Genomic DNA, 25607 nt, shown 5'->3' on the forward strand with positions numbered 1-25607 from the left:
TTGTACAAATTAATTCATTTAAATCATCCTCAAATATACAATCTCATACTTGTACTATAATAATAATATATAATAATTTTATATTACGAATAATAATAATAATAATATATTTAATTATTTTTTATTTATATGTACTTACTTTTATAATTAACAATCTACTTATTTCTATCTAAAATTATAATTTAAATTATTTAATTTTATAATTTATAATGATAATATAATTTTTATCCTTGTAAGATTTATAAAGATTGTTTCGTACTTGTAAAATGAGTAAATTTTGATTTTAATCATTGTAAAATAATTTTCTTTGATTTTTATCCCTCTAAAATATAAATTCACTAGTTTGATTATTTTAAGGTAGATAAATAATATTTATTTTAAAAAATTGCATTTTTTTAGAGGTGTTAGATATCGATATGATAATAGTAATTGTTGTAGGTGACACCTAAGCTAATTATTTATCTTTTTTTTATAAATAAAAAGTAGTTAAAAATGATTACATAAAAAATAAGAATTAAAAATAAAGATTCCAATTTTAGAAAATGAAAAACAATTTTTTTTACGGAAACTAAAACCAAAAGTTATTAATTTTATAAGGATTAAAGACATATTTAAGTCATTTTAAAAAGATAAAATTAAAGAAAAATATTTTTCAAAAAATAAAAGTAAAATTATTCATTTTATAATATTAAAAATAATATTAATAAATTTCAAAAAAAGTGATATGTCAGAAATTTGCATTTTTCTTGTAATGTTTAGGATACTCATCTTCTTGCTTAGGATACACATGTCTTTAATGCTAATAGGAAATTCACTAGAATTTAATTATATTTGCAAGGATGTCTTGTGAGTTTCTTTTACTGTTCAAGGAATCATGGGCTCATGTAGCCTTCTGATCAGATTTAAATATTACTGAAAAACTTGAACAATCTATTAGCACACAAATGAGAACTCTTCTATTTTAAGATTTGAAACTAAGAAATTTTAATTATTAAAAACTATAATTAGGTGTGATTTAACATCTATTGCATATAAAATGAGAATAATTATATAGAAAAAGAAGTTAGGTTATAACATGAAAACATCCATGCAACATAAATCCACTACAAATTTATCTTTTTAACAATGTAAAACAAAACAAAGTGAGTTGGTGGGTTGATCCATCAAATTGGTGAGTTGGATAGGTTGACGAGCTTACTTATCCAACCTAACCCACCGAAAATAGGTAGGATGTCACATTGGCTCACAAGGTTTCACCAATATTGTTATCCCTAATTAATGGTGATTTTATCTAAAGAAAAAAAATATATTAATAACAAATAAAGGTAAAACTAAAAGTATTTGAAATAAATATAAATAAATTAGTTAATATATATTTATTAATATGTAATCATCTAGTATTTATTGTATTATTGAATAATATTTTTTTATAGATAAAATAAATTTATTAACATTAGTATTTAAAGTAATATTAATTAATATTTGTTACAATACTATTAGTATAAGCTATTATTAAAAAAAAATTGTAAATTCAAGCGGTTTAGCACTTGTGTTCTTTAACCAAGACAGGGGCTCAACCGTATCTCGCGATTAGAGGTACCATTTTATACTTATAGGTGTCAGCTAAGTGGAAAGAAGTTATACCTCCTTATTAAACAAAAGAAATGTAAGAATTATTATAAATATGTAATAATAAAGAAGTTACTGTAATTTTAAAATCAAGATCCATTTAAGACTCTTTAAAAAAAATCTAGAATTAATTGTACAAAATCTTACATTTACTTGCCCATTTCTTAGAACTTCTATATAAACGCCTTCAATTTGTTTATACTTTCACTCAGACTTTGACTTGTTTGAAAATCAATACAAAAACACATCCAAGTAATATAAGTAATGGCTTTTAGAGGGTTTGTGTTTTGTCTAGCTGCGATCACGGTGATGATTATGTGGAGTGAAAATGCTGCTCAATCTGATTGCAATAGTGAAATCATTAGCCTGAGCCCTTGTTTGGAATACATAAAGGTAACAGGAAATTCATCTACCCCATCAACTACATGTTGCTCACATTTCTCAACCTTAGTCAAATCTGCACCAAAATGTCTCTGTCTCGTGTTTAAAACTGGGGGTTTCATTTTAGGAACTCCCATAAATCAAACTCTTGCTCTCAATCTCCCTGCCGCTTGTAAGGAGCAAATACCACCCATTAGCCTGTGCCAACATATTCCCCCTCAGTTTTAATATGAAACCACACTAATAAGGAATGTTGAATAAAAGAATTTCATGTCAAGTTATTTGTTCATGATACATGTCATTTGTTTTGCTTACTTACTTTAATTTTTTATTATTATTTGTTTCTTCCCCTAATAATTAAACAAAGAACATGATTAGTTAAATTGGTCAATGAAGTTTTTACCAAATACAAATTTACTCATAAACTTATTTACAAAGTTTATTAAAGTAAATTAAAAAATTCATAAGAAGGTCATAACTTTTCTTTATATAAATGAATGAGTTAAATTGTATTTACATACAACTAAATTAACTAGATGGATCATGAATACATCAATATTATTAAGTTATTTATTTTTTATTTATGTTTATCGATAAAATAATTTAGTTATATATATATATATAATTGATTATGGTGACATATCGATTATATATGATAATAATGCAACATTTCATTGCACTTTGAAATAATGAAAGTTATTTATTTTTATGATATCTTCTCTCTTCCCTCCTTTTTCACTTTATTTCATCTCTCCTAAATAATCGTTAATAGTAAATGTTGATGTCTTGGCAAATATACCAATATCAACTTGTAATCAGTGATGAGTACATGTTGTCTCTATAGGACTTGACCGATATTGATCATATTGCACACTTAAGTTAATTAAGCAAGTAATTACTAATCACAATTCTATTAATATAAGACACAAATTTTGTTTTGTAAATTGAAATTAAAACTAAAGATAAGATGCAATAAGTAGTAAAATAGAACTAAATTCAGTTAATCTAGACTATTGGAACCAAACTTCACTAATAGGCATGACAACTAAATTTGCATCGTTGGTACCCATTTGACCTTGACCATTTTTTATAGAAAATTCCAACTTTGATTGGGTACAAGTTTTTTCTAACAAGAAAAATCAGGTTTAGGTGTATAACATTTTGCCTTGCCCCCACCCTGTACCCACTCCGTTGCATTCTTTTACATTTGTTTTTATCATACAGACACATGCACATATGTGTAAATTAAAGATAAGTTTTTAATTCTTGTAAATATTAAAAATAAAATAAAATTATTTTAATAATTAAATAGTTTAAATTATAACAATAATTAAGTAACAAACTTAAAATAATATATTTAATTAAAACTATAATTTATTTCATAAATTTTTATTTATAATTTTTATCTTATTTATTATTTTTTATATATTATTTGCATTGTAATATAATTATTAACTAAAAGTTTCTTTTATTTAAAATTTATAAGTAAATAAAAATTATAAAAAAAACTATGATGGATTTCTCATAGGTCTACTTGAATTCAAAAAAAGTTTGATGGATATAAGGAGATTTTAAAATTATATTATTTACATTTATGATATTATTTTATTTTACTAAGAGAAAAAATTGTTTTGATGAAATAAAGGTAAAAAAATTAAATAAATAAATTTTATTCGATGGGAGAACTTTTATCCAACTATGTAACACGTATACAATTATATAATTTTTTTAATATTTTTTAAGAGATAAAATTGTTTGATAAAATAAAAATAAAAAACCAAATAAAATAAATTTTGTTTGAACGGAAAAAGTTTTTCAGCTATGTGACACGGATATAACCAAATATTTTTGTTAATACATTTGATAGAATAAAAGTAAAAAAGTAACAATAAATAAAATAAATAAATTTTGTTTGAACCGGAATTTTTTTTCCAGCTACGGGAAATTTTGTTTGATATAATGCAATAAGTAGTAAAATCAAACTTAATTTAGTTGATCTAGAAAAAGTAATCAATATAATGATGTTACGTAAAGATGGAAAGAGGTCATATTAGACTAGACTTTGAATATATAAGTTAAACTTATTCTAAAAATATTATAGTCTAAGCGTAACCATTATTTATCATAGGTTTTTTTTAGGTTTGTTTGAGTCTTGTTAATAGTTTGGTCTAACCTATTAACTTATTTAAAAGGCTATTTCACATTAACAACAGTAAATAGGTTAGTAAACTTAATTTTAAATAAGTCAATAAACATAAAGTAAGATGGACAACTCATACATATCCATGTATAGCAACATATGCTCACGAATAGGCTATAATGGAAAAGGATAATCTTGTTCAAAAAAAACTTACTAAATATTCCTTATGTCCTATTTAGAATATTCTAAATAATCAAATGAAGGAGAAGAGCAGGTGAAGTTGTTGCTGCTAGAATATTTTCAGTTTATTGATTTTATAAGAACAGAAAATGTAAAAAACTTAAATATAATATAAATGTAAAAAATAATAATAATTTGATTTTTTAGTATTACAAAATTAGTTATTTAATTATATTGTTAATAATCTAATATGTATATTAATTTTTTTTATATTATCCTATATAGATAAAAAGATGTTGGCTTATCAAGTCTAACAATTTTTTTTATAAGTCTAAGTCCAACTTGTTTTAATAAATAATTTTTTTAAAGGTACAAACCTGACCTTCCTATTAAATAGGCTAGTCCAAGTTAGACATTAAAAATGTCAGATCATAAGTTACTTTGATCCCTAATGTCATGTGATATCTGTCAATGTGTCAAAACTTCTTTTGTAATAGACTATTGAGGTTAAGACAATTCGTGTCTTTATATATTTTATTTAAAAATAAATAAAATATAAAAAATAAGAAAGAAAAAGAAATTTAAAATAAGAAAAGTGGTGAGCTATACACGTATTGTAGTAGTTACAATAGAAAGTGAGTTAGTTCAATCTAAATTCTTGCGTTTACATATTAATGGTAAAGGACATGTGTTTAAAATAATATATTTTTATTTCATATGAAATAAGAATAATTACCTAGAAAAAGAAGTTAAGTTATAACATTAAAACATTCATCCAACATAAATCTACTAAAAATTTATCTTTTAAGAGTATGAAAGAAAATATAATGGGTTGACCGGTTGGATGGATTGGTAAGTTTATTTATCCAATCCAACTCAACCAAAACAGGTAGGATGATAGGTTGACTCAATATTGTCATCCTTAATTAATGGTAGTTTTATTTAAAGGAGAGTGTATACAAATGATAAATAAGGATAAAACTAATTTTTTTAAACAAATATATATAAATTAGTTGATATAGATTTATCAATGTGTAATCAAATAGTATTTATTGTAATATTAATTAATATTTGTTATAGATAATATACATTTATAACATTAGTATTTAAAAAAATATTAATTAATATTTGTTAAAATATTAGTATAAGTTATTGTAAAGTCAAAAGTCATTAATTCAAGTTGTTTGATACTTGTACTTTTTTACTAAGGATCGAGGTTCGATCCCACTCTCACGATCAGAAGTATCATTTTATCTCTATAAGAGTTGACTAGGTGGGAAGAAGATAACCTCCTTATCAAATAAAAGAAATGCAAAAGATTTTATAAATATGTGATAATATATAGAAGTTACTATAATTTTAAAAATAAGATAAATTTAAGACTCTTTTAAAAGAAAATCTATAATTAATTGTACAAAATCCTACATTTACTTGCCTATTTTTTTTTAGAACTTTTATATACATGCCTTCAATTTGTTTATATTTTCGTTCATACTTTGATTTATTTGAAAATCAACACAAAAACACATCCAAGGAATAGAAGTAATGACTTTTAGAGAGTTTATGTTGTGTCTAGTTGTGATTATGGTGGGAACTATGTGGTATAAAAATGTTGCTCAATCTGATTGTAATAGTGAAATCGTTAGCTTGAGGCCTTTTACATAAAAGGAACAAGAAATTCATTTACCCCATTAGTTACACGTTGCTCACAACTTTCAACTATAGTCCAATATGCACCATAGTGCCTTTGCCTTGTGGTTAATGGTGAGGATTCTATTTTAGGAATTCGCATAAATCAAACTCTTGCTCTTAATCTCCCTACTACTTGTATTGTGAAAACTTAACATGTGCAAACTTCTGACCACCCCCCCCCCCCCCCAAATTTTTTATTTGAAATCACATTAATAGGGAAAGTTGAATCAAAGAATTTTATGTCAACTTATTTGTTCGTAATATATGTTATTTGTTTCGCTTACCTATTTTAATTTGTTATTAACTGTCACTTCCCCTACCCTCAATTAAAAAAGAACATGATTAGTTAAATTGGTTAACTAAGTTTTTACCAAATGCAAATTTATTCATAAATTTATTTACAAAGTTTATTAAAGTAAATTAAAAAACTCATAAGAAGGTCATAATTTATCTTTATATAAATGAATGAATTAAATTATATTTACATACAGTAAAATTAACTAGATGAATCATTGATTAAAAAAATTAAATGGATCATGAATACTTCAATAAATTATAAAGTTAAATTTTTTTATTTAAATTTATCAATAAAATAATTTAAAATAATTTAGATATATATATACATATAATCAATTATGTTGACATATTGATTATATATGATAACAATGCAACATTTTGTCCCACCTAGCAAAAATGCAAAGTTTTTTTTATTTTTTTTTATTTTTAGGAACTCTTCTCTCTTCCCTTCTTTTTCACATTATTTCATCTTTCCCAAACAACCGTCAAAAGTTAATGTCAATGTCTTGGTAAGTATACTAATATCAACTTGTAATTAGTAGTAAATACAAATTGTCTTTACAGGAACTTGACAGATATTGGTCAATTTCACACGTAAGTTAATTAAGCGAGGATGGTTATAATAATACCGGTATTACTTTTACTAAGTGTTACACCGCTCAATAACTTTATATTAAATGTGAATTTTGTAAATCTAACCGTTAGATTGAAAGTTCCTTACTCTTAGATCATATATACAAAATTTTATATTAATCCAAGATGATTTGATACTTCATTCTTATAAAACAAAATTGACGTAATATATTCATTTTAAAATATACTAAAATATAAACATTTTGATTATCTTCAAGTTGTTGTTGTTCAATTTTAACAAAATTTGATATACACATATAAAGTGATATGAACTTTTAATCTAACGATTGAATTTACAAAATTCACAACTAATATAAAGTTATTAAGTGATATAATACTTAGTAAAAGTTACATCAGTGTTATTATAACCTTCCTATAATTAAGTAAGTAATTACTAACCACAATACTATTAACATACGACACAAATTTTGTTTTGTAATTTAGAATTAAATCTAAAGATAAGATGTAATAAGTAGTAAAACATAACTGAATTCAATTAATTTAGATTGTTGGGGCAAAACTTCACCAACAAGCATAGCAACTAAATTCGCACCATTGATAACTATTTGACCTTAATTGTTTTCTTTACAGAAAATATTAGCTTTGGTTGGGTACAAGTTTTTCCTAATAAATTAGGTCCAAGTATATAACACTTCGCCGTCCTCACTCCCTGTACCCACCTATATATATATATATATATATGTGTGTGTGTGTGTGTGTGAGAGAGAATTAAGGTTAAGTTTTTAATTTTTGTAAACAATAAAAATACAATTGAATTACTTTAATAATTAAATAATTTAAATTATAATAATGATTAAGTAAAAAAAACTTAAAATTATATGTTTAATTACAAATATAATTTAATTCCTAAATTTTTTATTTATAAATTTTTCTTATTTATTATTTTTTTACATATTATTTACATTATAATATAATTATTAACTAAAATTTAATTTATTTAAAATATTAGTAAATAAAAATTATAAAAAAAATAATGGATTTTTTTTTGTAAATTTACTTGAAATCAACAAAATCCAATGAGAATAAGGATGGATTTTAAAATTATAATTATTTAATATTTATGATATTATTTTATTTTACTAGGAGATAAATTTGTTTTGATGAAATAAATGTAAAAAAACAATAAATAAATAAGTAAGTTTTATTCGATAGGAGAAGTTTTATCCAACTATGTAATACGTATACAGTTAAATACTGTTTTTAATAGATGAACTTGTTTGATAAAATAAAAAATTAAATTAAATCAAATAAATTTTGTTTGAAAGTTTTCCCAGTGCCAAGTATACAATCAATTTTTTTAATATATATATATATATATATATATATATGTATATATATGTGTGTGTGTGAGAGAATATGTGACGTTCTCTATTTCACGTACCACAATACATTATAATATAAAATTGAAATACTTCAATATAAAAAAGTAAACTCAAAATTTATATAGATAAAAATAATCACATTTTAATATTAACTAAACTTAACGGAAATAATAAATTACAATGGAAATAAAAATTAAACTATTCAAAGTAAAGAGTAAGAATCAATTCCTAATTAATTTTCTATTATCACTGTCACATGAGAACAAAACCAAATGTTGAACACTAAGCCTTATCAGCAATGTCCTCAACATCATGCTGATTATTAGTTGCAAAAATCACGAGAAAAAAAAACACAAAGAAAAAGGAAGCGAGAAATATCTTACTCTGACTTACAGTGTATGAATGCAAATTGGTTAGCCAAACACAAACAATGCACACGATAAGATATAACATATTCAGTTGTAACTTATCATCATACCTAATTCATTTATAACAAAACATACAACAGATATGATCATAATGTGTATGTAATGAACACGGATTATATGTTATCATGCATGTGACGTTAGTAAAAATATCACACTTGTACTCTTAGAGTAGTCTAAGAGTACATGTCGGGTTACACTCTCTATGCACTCTCACTAAAAGGACATACTATCAGGGTTTGGTCGGGATAACTAAGCTGTGCAAAATACATCCTATAATCACGAGGGCAGGACTAAGACTTCCAAACCAAGGTTGGTTCCCAAACTTTTACACAAGGGACCTTCCCTAACGATATATTCCATATTGTATCCTTTCAAAAACATGTAATGCACATGATGCATGTCAAACAGACTCTATGCAATACATTCATATGGTTTCATGATCTCACATTTAACATTCTCCTCACATCACATTACCCTTCATTCATATTCACTTGTTCATAAATCAATCTCAATTCATATCACATTAACATCATAATACAAGATCACAACATAAAATTTAACAAAAGCACAATAGAAGAGTCGTAGGCAGGACAACGCCCAACGACACATGTCCCACGCCCAGCACGAGTCCTCTAGAGGATCACATTGGTCTATGTTTGAACCACACATGGCATGACTGAGTCCACGCCGGGCAAGAACACCACCGAGACCTTTTTGGAGTATTCACACTTGGCAAGAGTCAGTTCATGCTTGACGGAAGCGTCTCAAGAATCCACAAAGACCTCAAAGCATACAATTATCATCCAAAAACATAAATTTAATCATACATTTGGACAAATCATACCAATTATGAATGAGAAGAATAAAGAGTCGAGCACAAACATTAAGAAAAATCCCTCATATGCATACAACATACATAAAATTGGGGTGAATCCCATTATCAGACATAGAAATTCACATCTAAAATGAGATTTCTCGCTCCTTCTTACTTAGATAAGTTCTAGACAACAAATGGGTGCATAACTCCTGTTGATTTCCTTCCTACTCATCTTCTCCAAGCTCTGAAGCACATACATGAAAATAGAGGAATAAAAAAGGATTTGATCAAAAAAAACTTTTTTTTATAAAAAAAATCTAACCTTCTTATAACTCAATAATTAAAACACACTAATTACAGTTATCCTGAAGATCCATTCCACTTTTAATAATTAATATATTATTTTTTAATAAAATATTATATAATATATTACATAATTAAAAAAAATATTTAATAGCTTCTATTAATAAAATAAAATATCAAAATTATTAATAAAATATTTATTATATTTTATGAATGTTACATAATAAAAGTAAAAAAAATAAAATAAAATAATTTGTTTGGGCCAAAAAAATAAATTTTCAGCTATGTTACACGTATACAGTTAAATCCTTTTTGTAATATCAATATTTTCAGCTATGTTACACTACAGTTGCTTCTCAAATAACAAAGTCTTGAACTTGAATTTTGAATTTAATAAAAAAGTGATATTAAGAAATAATCAATTCAAATAAATTTAACATCTAAAAGTAATTTCTTCTCTCTTCCTTCCTCTTTGACTCTAATTCTATTGCACCAAACATACTCTTAGAGAGCCTCTTCCATCCCTTGATTGATTACCTTCCCCCTCCCTCCGAGCCTTAATCGATTACTCACCCAATCTACCGTTTTCCAACAAATAATAATAAATTCAAATAAATTTAATTATAATTATATAATAATATTAATAAAATAAAAATAATTTAAAATAACAACCAAATACTAATAATAATAATTATTATTATTAAAATAATAATGCTTAAATTTACTTTTGGTGTTTATAATTTTCCAAATGTGTATTTGATCCTTCGAATTTTTATTTTAGTTCATTCATTAACATATCATCTAAAATTAAATAGAAAATGATAATATATTCGTAAATGACACTACCTAGCAATTACTTAGCTATGTTTATTAGAGAGTAATATGGAAAATATTACTCTTCTTTTATCTTTTATCATTCTGTTATTTCATTAGAATATTCTAGTTGCCACCTGTCCTATTTTATTATGGTTTGTTATTTTGTAATCATCTCTTGACAGCTGTACAGCAAGGTAGCTTCTACAAAAGGCTCATTTGTATTTCTTTACAAGCAAGTTAAATAAAATGAAAATATACCCTTCTAATTTAACCTTTTTCTCTAATCCTCTCTAACAATGTTACCTTCCATTTAAAGAATCATATTATTTTTACTACATATATATATTATTTTTTTATTTCAATTAAAATTTATAATTTGTTAAAAATTAAAATTTTAATACTATTATTTTCCTACATGGTTAACTAACTATCAAACAGTATCATTAACAGGCATGTCAACAATTTTTATTTTATTTCAGATGACATGTTAATAACTTAATAAGTGAACCAACATTGCATCATTTTAGAAACTATAAAGAACAAATTTACAATAAAAGAAATTAGAATACCAAAATTGCATATTCGCGAAACTATAAAGATTAAAAGAGGATTTATTCAAATAATAATTATAATATTCTTTATTTTTATTTTCATATTAAATAAATTATTCAAAATTGACTTCTACTATATTTATTTTCGACCAAATAATTTTTTCTTTACTCTATTTCTCATTATTTTTTTCACTTCATTTCTTTTCTTTATTTTTTTTCTTCCTCTTTGACAATTTCCCTATTCCATGTCAAACACAGTGTTAGTAGCATGAGCTAACTAACAACCTTACACAGATTTTGTGCACGTTTTTAGGTCTATGGGATTTTTCTACTTTTGATTGTTAAGTTGCATTGTTTGGGCTTGTCCCTTGTTGCTCAGCTAATGTAGGCAACTGGGCTTTGCCTTCGGGCTTTTGAATGCATTCCCTGTTGGCCCAAAAAGCTTCATAAGAACAAAAAAAAGTCCCAAATCGTGTTTCCTTTTCCCTTTTGAAAAATAAAAAATAAAGACAACATTTTGCTGATAACAGAAACAGATTTAAACCAGGGCCTTATCCAAAATCCTAGTGGGTTTCATATACTCAATTTTTTTTTATCTGAACAGAATAGACAGTATTTACCAAATTTTTTATTCAAAAAAATAGATAAGCATTTTTTCACTCAAGTTATTGGTTCTACTTATTATGCGGATGAAGTTTGAGACTTCACTTAAAAAGATGAAATTTACATATGTAAATATGTTATTGTCCACTTTGGGCCCAAACTCTCATGGTTTTGTTTTTGGACATCACTTAAAGTGCCTCTCTTCCAATGGATACAACTGAGTGTATATAAATCCATGTTCATCCTCTTGTTTGAACAATGTGGGACTTTGCTTGCATCCCAACACATCTTGTTGAATTTTCCTTCAACAAGAGGCAAGGTAAAATAAATTTAGTTTATTTAGTTTGTAGCACTGTCCATTAATGTCCTATCACCTATGGCTAACTGCCAATTTGATTGCATTGCTTAACCAACATTTCTAACAAACTCCACTTATTTTGTACCCATCAGTAAGTTATATCTGCCATAACTACTTTTGATTCTAAGAATTCTACATCACTGATATAGTGACCAACTTGTATTAACTTTGGAAGAAAAAAATTTACTAGTGATATTTCATGGTTTTTGAATATGGATGTTCCGTATCAGTTTGATCTCATAATAGCTTTTCCTTGGTTGAAAACATGAAATTTAACAATCAGAAAATTTCGAGTAACCTTATCTATCATATGTATGCTTGTGACTAGCATACTAGTGCTTTCATGAATTATCCACTTGAATGTTATTCCTACGCTTTCAAACTTTCACTTTAATAAAAGGTTTGAATTCTAAAAGTTAAAGTAGGATTAAATTTCTGAATAAATATGGATGTGGATATGATGTAGGATTATCTTTTTTATGCTTTTCTTTGGCAAGACACGTACATCATACAACGAAAATCATTTACAATTTTCCCTTATATACCTTTTGATGCGTGTAAGCATGTCAGCATGATATGATCTGTCCCTAAATGTTACATGGAATTCATTGGAGGCTTTATTTTATATGCTGTGTGGAAGTGTGGTCATACTTTTTGAAGAAAAAAGCCAGTGAAATTCTGATCTGGTTACGTAGGAATGTCGTGTACCTTTATGTCTGAGGACCGACCTCATGTTCTATTATTCTAACGTAGAAGCATCCTAGAAAAGTTTGCCAAGTTTTAGAGTAAAACACAAGAAAATCACAATGATATTCGTGAACAACTTGTTGGAAATGGCACATGATATCACGAAAACAAATTAATAAATGGAGAAAAGTCATCACTTTTCAAGTCAATTTTTTTATAGTTAAATTAGATCTAAAATATACTTTTTTATGTTAGTATTAAAATTTATCTTAACAATTGTTGTTGGCTGATTTTACAAGATTGTGTCAAGTTTAAAATCCCTTTTCATAATACAACTCTACACAAGACTGACTTGTAAAAGGATCTTGGAGCCTTGAACACACCCCATTGATGTTACATCACTAATAGAACACCCTTTAATCCTTTCACCATGCTGGGGCCATTGTTACTGTGGAAAGGTAGTAAAGTAAAGTTTGATGACTGTTCATGATAATGCTTTTCATCCACCACACATCAGAAAGTGGCAATTTCTGATTGAGTTGTGCACACTTAAAAGCTCACCTATGATGCCTCCACCTTCCACTCTACCACTCCATTCTCTCATGATCTTGAATTTGTCATAGCAACACAAGTTCTCTCTTGACACAATACACATCTCAAGTGGTTGAAGAATGAAAGTCTCAAGGGTGTATAGCTTTCAAAGAACTCAGTTCATGAAGTTTCATAGGAAAACAAGAGTGACCTCTTCAGTAACACTTGGTAGTGTCCAAAGAAGGGCACCACTAGGGTGTTTGCCTCCATCATGCATTCTGAGGCAAGCGTTTTGCAAGTTGAGGAATCGGTTGAAGCAAGCTTTGGTTTGGCAAAGAAGCACTCCACAGTACAGCTATGATTTTCGCAGCTATTCTCTCAACTTTGATGATGGCATTTCAAACGATCAAATTCCACCTCGTTTTTGTTGATATTTTTTTTTTTTCTTTCTCTTTTCTGAGTTCTGAATAAATTGATCTGTAAAAGTTTGTTGTTATTCCATATATAGCCTATTGATAAAATACTCAGCAAATTGCATAATTGTAAATTGACTCTGATATTTGTGATCCAATTATTTTTCTTAAGCCATGGTTGAAACTTGGAACTATTGTCATTTTGATGAGCCATAGTTCTGCATATTCTCTTTTCTTACATTGCATATGCTTTCTCTTTCTGATACGATCCGTTGTTAATTTCGCTTTCATGTATAGGCAGAGATGTGGAAATTAGTGACGCAAAGACAAAATTATCCAAAATCAATACCTCATTTATTTCTCAGCAAAATAATGGTAAAGAGTAAGAAAATGGGTTCCGTAGATTTATGATAGGATGACACATGGTTTATGTTAGCCGCCGGTACAGCTGCACCGAAATACTTTCGGTGATTTTTTGAATTTTTAATTAGCGACGGGTCCCACATGATAATAAAATAATATTAAAAGTTTAGGAGAAATTACGAAAATGCCATTGGGACTTTCCTATAAATAGGGAAGCTGAAAACCATAATTTTCATCCCAAATCTTCTTCTCTTCTCTTTTCCTCTCTTATACACCTTGAGATCTGTTCTCGGTAGTAGTAGTCTCCTAATTCAAAGGAGTAAGTTATAGAGAGAGAAGTGTTGTAATTTCCTCCCTTTCAGTAAATAATATTTTTACTGTGGTTATTTTCTCCCTTGTCTCTTTTTTTTACTCATCTCTTATTTTAGCTGTGAGTAACTATTAAGCCTACTCTGGACCTAACAGTGGTATCAGAGCCACTAGGTTGTTTATTATTCCGCTGTGGTGTACATTGGTATAGTATCGGAGAAAATTCTTAGTATGCTCTGTGGCTGCAGTATTGCCTGATCAGTCACATCAGAAAAGAATTATTCTTGTTACTGGATTTTATCATTGTTCCAGTAGGCGGTACTATTCTAGTGGAAGTTACTTAAGTCGGTTTAATAGAAGAAATTATGGCAGCAAAGTTTGAGATAGAGAAGTTCAACGGGAACAATTTTTCCCTGTGGAAATTGAAGATAAGAGCAATTTTGAGAAAAGACAACTGTCTTAAAGCAATTGAAGGCAGGCCATCAGATATTACTGATGAAAAGTGGAGAGAAATGGATGACAATGCTGTTGCCAATTTGCACTTAGCAATGGCTGATTCAGTTTTGTCGAGCATAGCAGAGAAGACAACTGCAAAGGAGATTTGGGACACGCTCGTAAAATTATACGAGGTCAAGTCACTTCACACCAGAATATTCTTAAAGAGGAAACTCTACACTCTTCGAATGAGTGAGTCCACAGCAGTGACGGACCACATCAACAATCTGAATACGCTATTTGCTCAGCTTTCAACAGCTGATTTCAACATAGTGGAAAATGAACGTGCGGAGCTTCTACTTCAGAGTTTACCAGATTCATATGATCAACTCATCATCAACATAACAAACAATAATGTTGTTGGTCGTCTATCCTTTGAGGATGTTGCCGGAGCTATTCTTGAAGAAGAGTCCAGGCGAAAGAATAAGGAAGACAGACTGGAAAGTTCAAAGCAAGCAGAAGCTTTGACGATGATGAGAGGAAGATCAATGGAACGTGGCTCCAGTGGGAGTCAAAATCATGGTAGATCAAAATCTCGAGGAAGGAAGAACCTCAAATGCTATAATTGTGGCATGAGAGGGCACATGAAGAAAGATTGTTGGCACAAGAAGAGTGGAGGAGGGAAGAATTCTGAAGCGTCAACCTCTCAAGGTTGTGTTGCTAGTATCCAAGAAGATGGAGAAATATTGTACAGTGAAGCAATAAGTTCTAGAGGCGAAAAACAACTCCATGAATGTTGGATATTGGATTCAGGTGCAACCTGGCACATGACTCCAAATAGAGATTGGTTTTGCACTTATGAACCAATTTCAGGAGGATCCGTATTTATGGGAAATGATCATGCTTTGGAAATTGCTGGAGTTGGTACTATCAAATTAAAAATGTATGATGGTACTATTCGTACAATTCAAGGGGTACGACATGTGAAGGGCTTGAAAAAGAATCTATTGTCCATTGGGCAACTAGATGATCTCAAGTGCAAGATCCACGTTGAAGGTGGAATCTTGAAGGTAGTTAAAGGCAATTTGGTGGTGATGAAAGCTGAGAAGATCACATCAAATCTATACTTGCTTTTGGGAGAAACGTTGCAAGAAGCAGATGCATCAGTTGCAGCAATAAGTCAAGAAGAGGCAACGATGATGTGGCATCGTAGACTAGGACATATGTCAGAACGAGGCCTGAAAATTCTTGCAGAACGTAATCTCTTGTCAGGGCTTAAAATGGTAACCTTACCATTTTGTGAGCACTGTGTGACAAGCAAGCAACATAGATTACAATTTGCCAAAGTAACTACAAGGAGCAAACACATACTTGACTTGATCCATTCTGATGTCTGGGAATCACCAGAAATTTCCATGGGAGGAGCAAAATATTTTGTATCATTTATTGATGATTATTCCCGGAGATTGTGGGTGTACCCAATCAAGAAGAAGTCAGATGTGTTCCCAGTATTCAAGGAATTTAAAGCACAAGTGGAACTTGATACTGGAAAAAGGATTAAGTGCTTGAGGACAGATAATGGAGGAGAATATACAGATGGTGATTTTCTGGCATTCTGCAAGCAAGAGGGTATTAAAAGGCAATTTACAGTTGCTCATACACCTCAGCAGAATGGGGTAGCAGAGCGGATGAATCGAACTCTCCTAGAAAGGACAAGAGCTATGTTGAGAACTGCAGGATTAGCCAAGTCTTTCTGGGCAGAAGCAGTCAAAACTGCTTGTTATTTGATCAATCGCTCACCATCAACAGCAATTGGTTTGAAGACACCAATGGAGATGTGGAATGGAAAACCATCAAATTATTCTTCATTACATGTATTTGGTTGTCCTGTGTACGTGATGTACAACTCCCAAGAAAGAACAAAGCTGGACCCAAAATCCAGGAAATGTATATTCTTGGGTTATGCTGACAATGTTAAGGGGTATCGCTTGTGGGATCCCACTGCCCGCAAGGTTGTTGTTAGCAGGGATGTAGTCTTTGCAGAAACTGAACTGCAAAAGGAGCAGGAGAATGACAGCACTATCAAAGACACCAGTATAATGGAGATAGGAGGAAAGTCTAAAAAGGATGACACCTCTGAAGCAGAACAAGAGCATGAGGAACAAGAACCAGATGAAGCCAATGATGAAGAAGTTCAACAAATAAGACGTGAGAGAAGGAGACCATCTTGGCATTCAGACTATGTTATGGCAAGTCATGATGCGTACTGTCTCTTAACTGAAGAAGGAGAACCATCAACCTTTCAAGAGGCGTTGAGGAGTTCTGATGTTTCTCAGTGGATGGCAGCAATGCATGAAGAAATAGAGGCCTTACATAGAAATAAAACATGGGAACTTGTTGATCTTCCAAAAGGTCGAAAAGCCATTGGTTGCAAATGGGTCTATAAGATCAAACGTGATGGCAATGATCAAGTGGAGAGATATCGTGCAAGATTGGTGGTTAAGGGATATGCTCAGAAAGAGGGCATTGATTTTAACGAGATATTCTCGCCAGTTGTTCGATTAACCACAATCAGAGTTGTTCTAGCTATGTGTGCTGCATTTAATTTACATCTTGAGCAACTTGATGTAAAGACTGCTTTTCTTCATGGGGAACTCCAAGAAGAAATATATATGCTCCAACCAGAAGGCTTTAAAGAACAAGGAAAAGAAAACTTGGTTTGTAGGTTGACCAAATCTCTGTACGGTTTAAAGCAGGCGCCAAGGTGTTGGTATAAGAGATTTGATTCCTTCATTATTAGCCTTGGTTACAACAGACTGAGTTCAGACCATTGTACGTACTACAATAGGTTTGATGACAATGATTTCATCATCTTGCTGTTGTATGTGGATGACATGTTGGTGATAGGCCCCAACAAAGATCAGATCCAAGAATTAAAGGCACAATTGGCTAGGGAGTTTGATATGAAGGACTTGGGACCAGCAAACAAGATTTTAGGGATGCAAATTCACCGAGACAGAAAAAACAGGAAGATTTGGCTTTCTCAGAGAAATTATTTACTGAAGGTCTTGCGGCGCTTCAACATGCAAGACTGTAAGCCAATTACGACCCCACTTCCTGTCAATTACAAATTATCCTCAAGTATGAGTCCTAGCAACGAAGCAGAGAGGATGGAAATGTCTCGAGTGCCGTATGCATCAGCGGTGGGAAGCCTTATGTATGCCATGATTTGTACGAGACCAGACATTGCACAAGCAGTGGGAGCGGTCAGTAGGTTTATGGCAGATCCTGGTAGAGAGCATTGGAGTATTGTAAAGAGGATCCTTAGATATATCAAAGGAACCTCAGATGTTGCATTATGTTTTGAAGGATCGGAGTTTGTTGTCAGAGGCTATGTTGATTCAGATTTTGCAGGAGATCTGGATAAACGAAAATCTACTACTGGTTATGTGTTTACACTTGCTGGAGGAGCAGTGAGCTGGTTGTCTAAGTTACAGACTGTTGTAGCTCTATCTACTACAGAAGCTGAATACATGGCAGCTACGCAAGCATGCAAGGAAGCAATTTGGATTCAAAGGTTATTGGAAGAACTCGGGCACAAGCAGGAGAAAATTACTGTGTATTGTGACAGTCAGAGTGCCTTGCACATTGCAAGGAATCCAGCCTTTCATTCCAGGACAAAGCACATAGGAATTCAATATCACTTTGTTCGTGAAGTAGTAGAAGAAGGAAAAGTGGACATGCAGAAGATCCATACAAAAGACAACATAGCAGACGTAATGACAAAACCTGTCAACACTGACAAGTTTACATGGTGTCGATCCTTATTTGGCCTATTGAAGACATAAGCAACATGAAGTATCAATGGTGTGAAGATATGATTAACTTAATCATAATCTTCAAGTGGGAGAAATGTTAGCCGCCGGTACAGCTGCACCGAAATACTTTCGGTGATTTTTTGAATTTTTAATTAGCGACGGGTCCCACATGATAATAAAATAATATTAAAAGTTTAGGAGAAATTACGAAAATGCCATTGGGACTTTCCTATAAATAGGGAAGCTGAAAACCATAATTTTCATCCCAAATCTTCTTCTCTTCTCTTTTCCTCTCTTATACACCTTGAGATCTGTTCTCGGTAGTAGTAGTCTCCTAATTCAAAGGAGTAAGTTATAGAGAGAGAAGTGTTGTAATTTCCTCCCTTTCAGTAAATAATATTTTTACTGTGGTTATTTTCTCCCTTGTCTCTTTTTTTTACTCATCTCTTATTTTAGCTGTGAGTAACTATTAAGCCTACTCTGGACCTAACAGTTTATTGACATTTGATGGGAAATATGATTATAGCATCGTTTTCGAACAGAATATGGATTCATAGATTGTCATTGGCTTCTAAAGAATTTCATTAACCTGATAAAAAATTTTCGAGTGAATATTTAAGGATCAAATTTTAATCACATTTCTTATGCCTAAATAGTTACTTACATTAGTCCAATTTGCAACTTGTGTCTGTCTTTTTTGGTTTTCACTATTTAATAGCAACTCTGACCCTTCCCTGCCATGAAACTAGTACATAAAACTGATTAGACGCAGAGAATAAAATAGGGGAAAAAAAGAAAGAAAGAAGAAAAGATGTGATCTAAAAGATAAAATCACGCCTTAGATTTTGAGCTTGATAAAAATTCACACTTTTACAATACAATGATTTGTTTGCTGTTCTGTCATGGACCAAGAAGAATTAGGAGACCACAATCTGTGGCATGGATGACGGGCCTAAATTCTGATTGGAAGAACAAGCATCAGAAAACATTTTTTTTTCTTACTCCACTAAAATGATAATAAATAAAATAAGTAATTTTAATTGTTAATGAAATAATTAATGATAAATATTTTCTTCATTGGCCTAGTGAGTGCATATTGAGATTTATTGAACCAAAGACAGAGAGAAAGGATCAATGTTGAACTAAACAAAATTTGTAATGTCCTCGAGTGTGTAGACCATGTGAAGAAACACATTACTAGTGAGTTTGGTTTATAGTTGAAGGTGAAAAGAATTTTGTTCAATGTCAAAACAATAATATGTTATTTCTTTATTTGGTGTTTGGTAAAGTATGAAGCTCCATTTGCAACCGAGGCAAACGGATTCTTAAACATGCCCTACATTGTCTCTATGTAGGCTGAACATTTTGAAATGATATAAATGAAGAATTTATAGAATTTTGTGAAAATATTATTATAAAAATTAATTAAATTATATCTTATATTTCATGATAAACGAGTTTAATTAAATAAAAATAAAGACTTAAATATATTTTGTCCCTATATTACAAGATTACTTTGATTTGATCTTCTTATTTTTTTTCTTCCTGTTTTGATTTTTTTTTTCTCTTTTCTTCTGTAGTCCTTTACATCACTGTTTCAGTCTTTATAAAATTGTGAACTATTTTACATAGTCTCTCTTATATTAGAAAGTTTTTATTTTTAGTTCATATATTTTTTTAAAACATTTTCCAATTTATATAGTCACGTTATCAATCTTTTTTGGTGCACTCCTTATTCATAAAAGTAAAAGAAGTGTGATTTGGGGCAAGCATCTGAGTATAGAATGTAAATTTAGTTTTGGGAACTGCTAAAGTGTGCAATGAAGTCATCGATCGGGAAACTTGACACAGAAGAAAAGAAAAATGATGGAAAAGAAAACATGATGAATTTTGAGATTTCAAGCGGCATAATCTTGTTGGTATCATGTTTCGTAATTCCGTCACTAAATTATTTAAAAGGACTAAAAGTTAGGATTTTATTAATAAAAACTTGATAGTTAGGCTATTAAACAAGAACATTAACACCTCACATGATTTAGACAAGAGTATGTTTATGTTATGATACCTAATTATAAGTGATAAATAATTTTTTTAAATTATAATCAATAGTCATAAAATTTTAAAGATATTTAAATTTATTATTTTTTTATATTCTTTATTTATTAATTATATTTTCTATGCTTTCACTTATAATCAATATTAAATATAACAATTACTTAAACTAAAAAGATATATTTGGTATAAAACAAATCTATAGCAAAATTAATTAAAATTAACCATATTACGTTTTTTAATCTTGATGATTTGTCCTATATTACTTATATTTATCACTACCAATAGTTTATTAATATCTTTCATTTTTATATTTATATTTTTCTCTTTTTTATTTACCTATTTATGTCTTGATGCATCAAGTAAGATATAGATGTACATTTATCATTATATTTGTATACGTGTGTGATCAATAACTCTAGACAACTAGTTATCATCGATACATCAGAGAATTTGTTATAGGATGATAATTGGGTTTAGTTGTCTCACAATAAATGTAACACCCCAGTTTTCAAAAAGGTTATTATTATTATTATTATTATTATTATTATTATTATTATATGGTATTTGGTCATAATTATTTTAATAATTATAGAGAAATATTATTTTGTACGTTTTTTGGACAATTATTTTGTACGTATTAAATAAGTATTTTTATTATCATTTTTAAATAAATATTTATATGTTTTAAGAGAATGTTGATTTTATATGATATTTTGTTATTGAAATTATATTATTATATTTTGGGTCAAAAATATATAATATACATGTATTTATTTTATTTAATTATTTTGAGGAAAAATAGAAGTGGGTTAGAAGAGAAGGAAAATGGGTTGGGTTGACCCAGCCTAATGGATTAATTTTAAGAAAAGGAGTTAGGTAACGTTAATCCTATCTACCTCATTTGCGTTCTGAAGGGTTAGGAAAAAAAAAGGAGAAACAAAGAGCTCTAAGGAAGAGTACTCAAGAACGATCTTAGATCACACCAAGACCATTTGTCTTTTGCTCATCCAGGTAAGGGGCGAGTGAGAAACCTCGCTTTGGGTGTGGGAATATCTGTTGGGTAATGGGATTGACCCCCAATCCTGTGTTTGTTGTATTTTTTGTATGCTCATGTACGAGGGATTTTTCTCCAATTGTATCTATTTTGCCTATTATTTTTCTTATATGTAATTAATGGTATGATCTGAGATCTCTATGGGTTCCTATGGGAAATCCTATTGCCGAGTTATACCGATTACAAGCGGCCAATGTGAATAAAATGCGATGTGTTGAAAATGTAGTTGCTAGTAGATGATATTGTATATCTATTGTTGTAGATGTTGTGTTGCTTTAAGTTGCAAGTTGAAAGTGGAATTCCATTGTTATTTATTATATGTTGATGCTATTTTTTTATGATTATTTTTGTGAGCTTACCCAACGTGTTTTCCCTATGTGGTTGGGATTGCGATGACCATACCTTAATATGCGAGTAGATCAGGTGTTCTGCTAGACTAAGTGAGCTTTTTTTTTGTTGGGACTCAAGAGGAGGGCTGACGTTGTATTTAGTTGATTGGTAGTAGGGATGGCAACGGGGCGGGGTGGGTACGAGTTTCATGATACCCGTCCCCGTTCCCGCAAGTTAAACCCATCCCCGTCCCTGTACCATTCGGGTATGTGATTTTCATCTCCATCTCCGTCCCCGTCGGGTATCGGGTATGTCAATTTTTTTGTTATTTTTTGTAAAAAAAATGATATTTTTAAATTATTTTTTATTATATTATAAATATAATTAAATTATTTATCTATCTCATACTATAATAAATAATCACACATAAAAAATATTAAAATTCTTTAATATAATTAAATTGAAAGTGTGTAATAAATTAAAAATGGGAACGGGGACGGGTACGGGTACGGGGTGGGTAAGTACATACCTGTACCCGCACCCGTACCCGTACCCGATTTAATATATCAGGTTTTACCCGTACCCATACCCGGTCAAACCGGATATTTTCCGTTAAAGTCGAGACGGGTTTGGGTATTACCCATGGGTACGGGTATATTTGTCATCCCTAATTGGTAGCTTTTGACTACCTAGTTGTTGTATAGGGTATTATTTCTTACTTTCAATTATATATATTATGGAACTTTTTAGTTGTATATTCTCATTATATATATAACTGTTTAGTGGTGAGATTTTATTTTATACTTGTATCTGAACACTATAGACAGTGTGAGACCTGACGGGTCGTTACAACACACATGCCTTTAATGCTAATAGGAAATCCACTAGAATTTAATTATATTTACAAGGATGTCTTGTGAGTTTCTTTTACTATTCAAGGAATCATGGGCTTATGTAGCCTTCGGATCAGATTTAAATATTACTGAAAAACATGAACAAACTATTAGCACACAAATGAGAACTCTTCTATTTTAAGATTTTAAACTAAGAAATTTTCATTATTAAAACTATAATTAGGCGTGATTCAACATCTATTTCATATAAAATGAGAATAATTACATAGAAAAAGAAGTTAAGTTATAACATGAAAACATCCATGCAACATAAATCCACTACAAATTTATCTTTTTAACAATATAAAACAAAACAAAATGAGTTGGTGGGTTGATCCATCAAGTTGGCGAGTTTGATGGGTTGATGGGCTTATTTACCCAACCCAACCCACCAAAAATAGGCGAGATGCCACATCGGCTCATAGGGTTTCACCAATATTGTTATCCCTAATCAATGGTGATTTTATCTAAAGGAAAAAATACATAAATAACAAATAAAGGTAAAACTAAAAGTATTTGAAACAAATATAAATAAATTAGTTAATATATATTTATTAATATGTAATCATCTAGTGTTTATTGTATTATTGATTAATATTTGTTATAGATAAAATAAATTTATTAACATTAGTATTTAAAGTAATATTAATTAATATTTGTTACAAAACTATTAGTATAAGTTATTATTAAAACAAAATTTGTTAATTCAAGTGGTTTGACACTTGTGTTCTTTGACCAAGGACAGGGGCTCAACCTTATCTCGCGATTAGAGGTACCATTTTATACTTATAGGTGTCAACTAGGTAGGAAGAAGATATATCTCCTTATTAAACAAAAGAAATGTAAGGATTATTATAAATATGTGATAATAAAGAAGTTATTGTAATTTTGAAATCAAGATCCATTTAAGACTCTTTAAAAAAAAATCCAGAATTAATTGCACAAAATCTTACATTTACTTGCCTATTTCTTAGAACTTCTATATAAATGCCTTCAATTTGTTTATACTTTCACTCAAACTTTGACTTGTATGAAAATCAATAAAAAACACATCCAAGTAATATAAGTAATGGCTTTTAGAGGGTTTGTGTTTTGTCTAGCTGTGATCGTGGTGATGATTATGTGGAGTGAAAATGCTGCTCAATCTGATTGCAATAGTGAAATCATTAGCCTGAGCCCTTGTTTGGAATACATAAAGGGAACAGGAAATTCATCTACCCCATCAACTACATGTTGCTCACAACTCTCAATCGTAGTCCAATCTTCACCACAATGCCTTTGTCTCGTGGTTAATGGTGGGGGTTCCATTTTAGGAATTCCCATAAATCAAACTCTTGCTCTCAATCTCCCTGCTACTTGTAAGGTGCAAACACCACCCATTAGCCTGTGCAAACATATTCCCCCTCGTTTTTAATATGAAACCACACTAATAAGGAATGTTGAATAAAAGAATTTCATGTCGAGTTATTTGTTCATGATACATGTCATTTGTTTTGCTTACCTACTTTAATTTTTTTATTAATTTTTTATTCCCCCTATAATTAAACAAAGAACATGATTAGTTAAATTGGTCAATGAAGTTTTTACCAAATACAAATTTACTCATAAACTTATTTACAAAGTTTATTAAAGTAAATTAAAAAATTCATAAGAAGGTCTAACTTTTCTCTATATAAATGAATGAGTTAATTTGTATTTACATACAACTAAATTAACTAGATGGATCATGAATACTTCAATAAATTATTAAGTTAATTATTTTTTATTTATGTTTATAGATAAAATCATTTAGTTATATATATATATATATATATATATATATATATATATATAATTGATTATGTTGACATATCAATTATATATGATATTAATGCAACATGTTGTCGCACTTTGAAATAATGCAAGTTATTTATTTTTATGATATCTTCTCTCTTCCCTCCTCTTTCACTTTATTTCATCTCTCCTAAAAAATTGTCAATAGTAAATGTTGATGTCTTGGTAAATATACCAATATCAACTTGTAATAAGTGATGAGTACAAGTTGTCTCTATAAGGACTTGACCGATATTGATCATATTTCACACTTAAGTTAATTAAGCAAGTAATTACTAATCATAGTTCTATTAACATAAGACACAAATTTTGTTTTGTAATTTGAAATTAAAACTAAAGATAAGATGCAATAAGTAATAAAATAGAACTAAATTCGGTTAATCTAGACTATTGGGACCAAACTTCACTAATAGGCATGACTATTAAATTTGCATCATTGGTACCCATTTGACCTTGACCATTTTTAATAGAAAATTCCAACTTTGATTGGGTACAAGTTTTTTCCAACAAGGAAAATCAGGTTCACGTATATAACACTTTGCCTTGCCCCCACCTCTGTACCCACTTTGCTGCATTTTTTTACATTTTTTTTTACCATGAACACACACACAGACACATACATATATGTAAATTAAAGATAAGTTTTTAATTTTTGTAAATATTAAAAATAAAATTGAATTATTTTAATAATTAAATAGTTTAAATTATAACAATA

General features: G+C 29.5%; 2 pseudogenes; both read left to right on the plus strand.

Moving 5' to 3' along the window:
• Nucleotides 1–1893: 1893 nt before the first annotated feature.
• Nucleotides 1894–2238, plus strand: LOC145950011 (non-specific lipid transfer protein GPI-anchored 5 pseudogene; annotated as a pseudogene).
• A 21890-nt stretch (nucleotides 2239–24128) lies between these two features.
• LOC145950012 (non-specific lipid transfer protein GPI-anchored 5 pseudogene) lies at nucleotides 24129–24473 on the plus strand (annotated as a pseudogene).
• The last annotated feature ends 1134 nt before the right edge of the window (nucleotides 24474–25607 follow it).

The sequence above is a fragment of the Cajanus cajan genome, chromosome 7, assembly GCF_000230855.2.
Source record: "Cajanus cajan strain Asha chromosome 7, NIPB_CcT2T_4, whole genome shotgun sequence".
Classification (NCBI taxonomy): Eukaryota; Viridiplantae; Streptophyta; class Magnoliopsida; order Fabales; family Fabaceae; genus Cajanus; species Cajanus cajan.